An 8,717-nucleotide genomic window follows, 5' to 3' on the forward strand; every position below is an offset into this window, starting at 1 on the left:
GATTTTATTCACAGATCAGCATCATCATTTAGTACATTACAGTATTCATGGCATTGTGTGAAAGGGTCGCCCCAAGGAAGCTATTTAAAGCTTTTAGGGTGCGGGGCCCTATTACTCACAAACATACAGTAATAATAACATACAGACAAACTTACAAGAGACAATCCCAGCATTTGAAGTATGTTAGTAATATGTCAGTAGTTATAGTGTTCAGGCACTCATAGGAACATAAAGTACAGGAATAAATCAGGGCAAGACATTCATAGACAAGACTTTCATATGTAAACAGTAGTTATATTATGTAATTAGAAGTTGCTTCTTTACATTTTTCTTAAAGGTGTAGACACGGCACGGTGGCTTAGTGGTTGGCTAGTTAGTTAGCTGTGTTACCTCACAGCAAGAAGGTCACGGTTTCGAACCCCGGTCTGTCCCAGGTCCTTTCTGTGTGGAGTTTGCATGTTCTCCCCATGTTTGTGTGGGTTTTCTCCGGGTGCTCCGGTTTCCTCCCACCATCAAAGACATGTATGTTAGGGTTAATACTCCTGTCAGTGCCCCTGACCAAGGCAATGGCAAAAGAACTGGAGTTGGTCCCCGGGCGCTGCACTGCGGCTGCCCACTGCTCCTAGTTGTAGGAAGTGTCCTAGTAGAGGATGGGTCAAATGCAGAGGATGAATTTCCCCATGGGGATAAATACAGGATAACTTAACTTAACTTAACTGACAGAATATGAAATTTTTAGGTTAGCATCAAGCTCATTCCAAATCTACAGTCCTCTGCACACAACACTGAGGCTGGTGCATTTTAACCTTCATTTTCCCTCCAGTGATTAGGTGTTTTTCTCTAGTGTTATTATAGTTGTGCAGAGGAAGGCAGATAGGAACAAGGTTACATAATTTATGATTTAGTTTATGAACGACCTGGTACATCATAGCATTCTGGAGGTAATTGTACTCTACAAGCCTCAAAAGATTATAAAGACGGAAGAGCAATCTGGTAGGAGAATTAAATTTGGACCGCGACAAGGCACGTATGAGTTTCTTTTGGAGAATCTGTAACTTTTTTTAAGTGACTTGGAAATGTGACATGGAAACTTGGAAAACATAATATAGTTAGTCTTGCTGAAAGTTTGCTGCATCTGAACCAAGTTAATACTATTGGACAGGTGTTCTCGAAGAAGAAAAGGAGACGTTTGATCGGTGTTGATCAGATGAAAAGTAGTCCAAGAGGAAGCCAAAGTTTGTGAATTGTGAGTGAATCAGTTTTTCCTGTGTATGAGCCATCTGTTGAATTTCATCCCCCAACAACAGTCTCCCCCCCGCCCGATTTTACCCATCAAAGTCGGTTTGATCTTCCCTTACAAAGTTTTCATCCTTTTTTCTCTTCCCTTGTTTATGTTCCCTCCAGCTTTCTTCTTGCCTCTCTTCATCCATGTCAAGTCAGATGAGATCCCTCTGGACCTCAAAGCACTGGAGAACATGAGCGAGACCACAGTGTTTATGTCGCTTTGTCGACGGCTCTCCCATTACACTTAATCCAATTCTAAAGTGAACACAAAGTGCACCAAAACATGTATGTGAGGGTTAGTAAGTTCTCGAACCATTTTTGTAATGTAACCCCAATAAAATGTAAACATCCACAACTCCCCATGTGCCTTGCACTTTCCCTCAGGAATGGCAGGCTGACTTGTTGACAAAACAACAATTAGTTTCGCTCGCTCTGGAACACTGGCGTTGTATAGAAACTTGCTGTGCACTTGACCTGATGTATGTGATGGGTCCGGTCAAGCGCCGGAACCTTCTTCCAAAGAGGAGCGCCGAAAAGTGTCCAACACCGGGAAGGTGGATGGGTGGAGAAAAGAGATGCATAGCGATGGTCTAATGGACGCCGTCGCCTGTTACTCGGTAATTGGTTACCCCGGCGGCTGGAAGGCAGGATGTGGGACGCTGAGAGGGTTAGCGAGGAGAAGTGGGGGTGAAAGAGTAGCGAGGCTAATGATACACATTAGCGTTAAGCTCTTATGCGCGGCCATATATAGCGGGGCTTTAATGCTGACTCACTGACACGTAGGGGCTCAGTGAGACATTCAGGATGTACATTAGCATCTCTCCATCTGTTTCCAGAAGAGCCCCGCATCGATCTACACTCTGCCAGTATCCCTACTGAACGCAATACGATTTTAATCCAATAGTTCCTGGATCACTTCCTTTCTCCCCCCCAACACCCCAACATATACAGTACCTGTCTTTGGAAGCGCTGACTGGAAAGAAGCTGTAGCCTAATTGTGTGTCTGTCTGTCTGTGTGTGTGTGTGTGTGTGTGTGTGTGTGTGTGTGTGTGTGTGTGTGTGTGTGTGTGTGTGTGTGTGTGTGTGTGTGTGTGTGTGTTAGAGTGCTTTAGTGAAATATTGTATTTTATGAGTACGTGGAGAATGAATGGCGCCATCTGAATGGATGCTACCCTCACAGCGTTAACATTATTGTTCTGTCTGTGTAAGCGGAGCGGATAGGGGGATCACGAGTGTGATGATGAAACACGCTTGTGACAAATGGAAGAAAGCGGGAGGAAAGAAGGGAGGAGAAAATGACTTTGTCAAACTTTTCCCATTAGACTAGCAAGCAACCATATTTGCTGCACATTCTACGAGGGAAAGCAATAAGGTTGTGTCTTTCATGAACAGTCTGAGAAGACGTGAAAACGAATGTGTGTTTTGAGTGCTGGTTTGAGTGCTACTAGAGCCCCCTGCATGAGCAGCCAATGATCCTAGAGTTGAATCGATGTTGTGTACACTCGCATGTCTAAACACGCTGGAAGTGATACAGTGCTGCCCATTTGGCAGCCATGACCTAGCCTCGGAGGGAGAGAGTGAGAGGAGAGGAGAGAGAAAGTGAAAGAGAGAGAGGGAGAGAGTCAAGAGAGAGGAAGACAGAGAGGCAGAAGAGGAAGACAAAGAGAGAGAGAGAGAAAGAGAGAGAGGAAACACGCAGAAACACAAACGCAAACATTTGCATTCAAGCACTGCAATCTACCTCGTGGTATTTTTTTGTAGGAAACCACAGTAGATGGACCACATTTCAACACTATGAATCATCATTGGAACAAACACAGTCTTGTCGTCTATGTAACACTTTTTAATTGAGATAAGTCTGTGCTCTTCTCATGGGAAAGAGGCACAGTGGATTGTGGTCAAACACACACACACAGTTAATGAAAAACTCAGTGGCAGGAAACCACAAAGCTAATTAAATTAAATCAAGCATTTGTTGGAATAAAATGATGGTCTGGGACTGAGAAATATATGGAAAACACCAAGATCAAAGATTATTTCATCATTGCAGAGCCGGATTGCAGGGCCATCGGGGAGGGGGGGGGGGGTGGCAAAGTCCTGATTTCTGGGGACTTTCGGGTCTCACTGAAGAGGCGGATAGCAGTTGGGTAGAAGCTGTCCCTGTGACGGGAGGTTCTAGTACTGCCAGACATCAGTCTTCAGACATGGGGGAAGACTCTGAAGAGTTTATGTCCTGGATGGGTGTGGTCGGCCATAATTTTCCGAGCCCACTTTAGCATCCTGGCAGTGTGTAGGTCCTGAATGGATGGCAGGCTGCACCCGACCACCTTTTCAGCATGGCGGATGATGCGCTGCAGTCTGGAGATGTCCTTGCGGGCAGCAGCAGCACCAGACGGTGATGGAGGAGGTGAGGATGGACTCGATGGTGGAGGTGTAGAAAAGTGTCAATGCTACATTTCGCACCTTGAACTTCCTCAGCCGCAAGAAAGTACATCCTCTGTTGTGTCTTCTTGGTGAGAGCTTTGATGTTTGACTCCCATTTCAGGTCCCAGCTGAGCTGATTGTTGAGCCAGGAAGCGAAAGGACTCCACAGTGTTGACTGGGGAGTCACCCAGGGCGATGGGGAAGGTGGGGCTGCATTTTTCCTGTAGTCCACACAACCATCTCCACTGTCTTTTGGGTTTTGACTTTACCATGTCATCAGGTGGTCGATCTCCTGCCTGTACGCAGACTCGTCTCCATTATAGAGGCCGAGCCCTACGAGGGTGGTGTTGAAGAACCAGGCATTGAAGCAAGGGATTCCTTCTAGTCAGACTCCTGTTTATCAATATTCTGCACCATAACAAGAGAGGAAGAGAGATGGATAAAGCACAGACAGGAGGCAGACGTAAAGGTCAGATAAAGGGACAGCATACAGAGAGGAGAGATGAGAAAATGAGAACCATTATAGTGACAGCAAAAGGTTAGCAAAGGTTGAATGAATACAAATGACAGAGGAACAGGCAGAGGACAAGGAAAGGATCACTCTGGATAAGGACATAGGGAGCGAAACAGGGAGGAGGAATTGCCAGATAGGAAATGAGAAAGGAAGCAATATTGTACATCTGGGCGAGAGGAGATGATCGAGCCAAGAATGAAACAATCCATCCGTTCTTCGTTTCTTATCATTGGAAGCCAAGAAACAGACAGGAAGGCAGCAAAGCACCATGGGAGTTCGCAGGCAGCTTAGGAGGAATGGCGGCTGTGAAGTGAGTGCCAGGTTCAAATACTGCTGCTCTATAGAGTCCAAATGAAAAGAACTTGATGTTTAGGAAGACTGCAGACTCTTTCTATCTCCAGCAGTGTGCAGCTGAACCCGGAAATGGAGTTTGGCTGTATTGAGGGGGGGGGGGGGGGGGGGGGGGGGGGGGGGGGGGGGGGGGGGGGGGGGGGGGGGGGGGGGGGGGAGACTTCATTCAGCACAACAACAACTGAAATAATTGCTTCCCTGAGCATGCAGAGAAGTGCACTACGCTGCTCCTGCTGAGCATGCAGAGAAGTGCACTACGCTGCTCCTGCTGAGCATGCAGAGAACTGCACTACGCTGCCCCTGGTATTTATATATAATTGCCCAACTTTCTCCTTTAACTTAAAGAAGATTGATGTGTTTGTCTCCTCCTCCATTCCACCGATGCTCTCTTCACTATTTACCCTGTCCTACATCCTCAGGCCCCATTAACCAAGGAGCAGACACACTACTCCTTTAACTTTGTATTAGAAGTTACGGTCTCACGAGCACCATTTTTACCAAGGCTTTAATTAAGGTGACAATTAAAACAGAACAGGAGTAGTAGAGGGATAAGTCAGAGTAACCTAGCACCATTTGTCTTTTCCAATTTCTCCCATATGGTGCGACGCAATGTTCACAGGCTCGATGAGTGAATCAATACCAGGTCGGCTAATTGACTGTTTCGACTAAACGTCATCGATTTCAAAAGAGGATCTGGTGCTATTTAACCCGATGCAACAGACTGAGATGAGGTGTCCTCATGAGCACGTGTGTCTCCCCCCTGTGTGAGAACGTCTGTGTTCGTCTGACTCACAGCCCATTGAGAATTCTTCACGCTGGGCTTGGTGAGAGAAGCTGTCTGCCTCAGGTTTGGCTGCCCGCATGAATACACTCAAGCTGAAGGTCGGGAGGAGCGTGCATGGCGGTGGGTTGGGCACAGCGCAGCGGCAGGAAATAGCAGAGAAATTTGACTGGCCTAAAAACAGACTTTACTAGAACAGCGCCTCAGTATTTACCGCCAGCAGATTTCTGGCCTCTAGTGTGTTTATAAGCGATGTTTAAATGTGTAATGATAAGTTAGCGCTGATAAGCCCTTGTTCCCAGGGAGGGGTCACATCGCTCCATGCTGCGTGACAACAGGGATAAGGGAATAATCTTAGCAAGAGGAGAATATGGTAAGACACATTTCCTGTGACGGGATCTAGTATAAATTGCATAAACACTTCCCTTTGAGAAAACAGATGCAAGCACGTCCTTAGTCCTTAAGTGCGGATTGCGGAAGCACTTGGGACCGTTCCTCTTTCTAGCAAATGTGTGATTTTGGGTTTCTGTGTGCTCCTACAGAACCAGCATCTGTGTGCTCCTACAGAACCAGCATTGGTTTCTGTGTGCTCCTACAGAACCAGCATTGGTTTCTGTGTGCTCCTACAGAACCAGCATTGGTTTCTGTGTGCTCCTCCAGAACCAGCATCTGTGTGCTCCTACAGAACCAGCATCTGTGTGCTCCTACAGAACCAGCATTGGAATGATTCATCTGTTGTTGCGACTGAAATCAATAGAATGCAGTCTCCATTTGTCTCCTGGCGATGAAGGGTATCTTTGTGACACTGGTCTATTCCATGTTGACAGTGGCAGAGATTGGATCTCGGCGAAAGCGTCGAGATAGCAAATAGATGTGAGACAAAAGTGAAATGTTGAGCGAGGAAGGGAGCTGCGTGGGTCCTATCTGCCTGTCTCAGCAGTGGGCCCGTCTCACTCTTTGTTAAATCACCCTCTCTGTTAGCACGGCTAACACACACCCCACAGTGACGACAGGCACAAGCTGCCGCTGGGCCCACTGCTGGCTGAGAGCCCCAGTGAACAGGCCGCTTTATCAGCTTAACATGGGTGACAGGCACGGGCGAGAGAGAGACAGGGTGAGAGAGAGAGAGAGAGAGAGAGAGAAGGAGCTGCTCGATCTGGGAACCTTCATTATGGAGGGAGTTACATACACATACAGTACACAAGTATTATTATAGGCAATGTACCCCAGATGTGGCTGCGTTGCGGATCCGGCAAAACGGCCAGATCGACTCGCCCATGTTAATATGATGGGCGATACATGCGGTATGGAAAGATTACATTTGTTCTATTTTTGTCAGATCCCGCATACGTCTGACAGATTACATGAGTGTGGGTCTGTCCGCAGCCATACCGCATCTGTTCCGGAGGCGGTGTACATTAGCCCTTACTGTAGCATGCCGCTTTACACTGACTGGGTAGACCTCAGAGTGTGAATGTATATCCCCTCAGCACCAGCCACCCTCTCCCCTCCACAGGCACATGCAGAGGGGGCTGTGGAGGGTGAAGAAAAGGACACTGGCCATGAAATATAATATTAAACTATGACGCATATTAAGCTAAAAATTATTACAATTATCACCGGTAGGCTATGGCCAATTTGAGCGCAATTGAATAAAGTTTTCCATTCCTTCTTCACACAGAAGAATGCTCACCTCAATTTCCGTCAAGGCAGCCAGTGCAGCTCCCCATGCAGGCTAGCCCCTTTAGGGACTTGTGTGGCGTTCGTCTCGCTTGCTAGACTCTCCCTCCACAGCAGCATCAAGCTTTCAAACCCCAGTGGATCTAATCAATGAAGAGTTCTGCTTTGGTAGGTGGCTTTGGAATGTCTCTGTGACACTTGTAGGACGAGCGGATTGGCATGTTCTGCTACTTGGAAGTTTTCTCAGTGCCTCACTTAAAGTTTGGGGAAGGGACTGTGGAGGGAGAGTCTAGCAAGCGAGACAAACAGGACACAAGTCCCTAAAGGGGCTACATGCAGGTGTAACAGGGTTGTTATAGTTTGTTGAAGTTCGACAAAATTCTTTATTATTTTGTATCTGGCAAGCAAGTCTTGCAGGTGTATTACTTTCTTTGGGTTTTACATTTTGTTAAACTATGCAAGGTTTCTCTTTTTATTTGTTGCAATTAGCGCCCTCTTGTGGCTTGTGGTGGATGTTGATAAACATAGCAACCCGGAAGTCGTCAGCTCGCCCCCTTTGCTTGCTGACGTCTTCACCTATGGTATGTACTGAAACAGCTCCGTGGCTTTTGTCAAATGCTAAGTTATAAATCTAACTTCACTCAAATCAAAGTGTATAGTAAGTGACATGACTAGCCTGGTCACGCTATGTGACTGTCTGTAAGTTACAGTTCCACCGTCAATGCTGTTGTTTTGATCTAGTGAAGTCTGTTAGCTTGTGTAGTGGTTAGCTGCTGCTGTGTCATGCCCTGTCGTTCTAACGAAGTATTGCGCAACTAATGCAACATGTCTGGGAACGCCCACAAAATGTTAAACGGCTGGCGCGCGAGTGGGGTAAAACCGCCCATATATCTCATGGGCTGACTCACCAAAAGACGGTGCTGCAGCTCTAAACTACATGTTTGGGGGTTCTAGAGCAGAACACAAGACGTCTGCTCAGATGTGCGTTTACTGCGGTGGTTAAATCCCTACCTGGGCTGGGCTATCAGCTAAATTCTAACTTTGCTGAATGGATAGAAGGGGGGAATTTACCCCACCCTGACCCCGCCCCCAGCCAGGCTGAGCCAGCTAACCCAGCGTCTATGACGAGAAGTGGCCTCAACCTATTGCGACTGCTTCAGTGTGTTGAATGTATTCCTATTCTGGTGTGCAGGGGCATGGAGCTGTGTGTGTAAATGTCACTCATCACCATCCACAATTGTGTGTTTGTTTACAGGTATGTTTGCACTATTTTATGAACACTGTAAAAACTTTGCATAGATTTTTTTTTTTTTTTTCATATAAATATAGAAAAGATGGGTTCATGGTAGTTTATGTGAGAACACAAAATACATATTTTGTATGTTTTATTTGTAGAGGTTTTATTTTATTTTGTAAAAGGAAAAACTATACGATCACTATGTGAAAAAGTTGTACAGTAGCCCCCTTTGCTTGCTGACGTCTTCACCTATGGGGCATGGAGCTGTGTGTGTAAATGTCACTCATCACCATCCACAATCATGTGTTTGTTTACAGCTCGGCTGGAAAATAAATGCCGTGAACCTGAGAGAAGTTGTAGTGTGGTCCTTCAGTCTGCTGTGGGTGAACCAGAAGGAGGGGTTACACAGGCATGCACGGAACATCAACAACAAAAGCTCTTCTCTC

Source organism: Poromitra crassiceps (assembly GCF_964638095.1).
Source record: "Poromitra crassiceps genome assembly, chromosome: 5".
NCBI lineage: Eukaryota > Metazoa > Chordata > Actinopteri > Beryciformes > Melamphaidae > Poromitra > Poromitra crassiceps.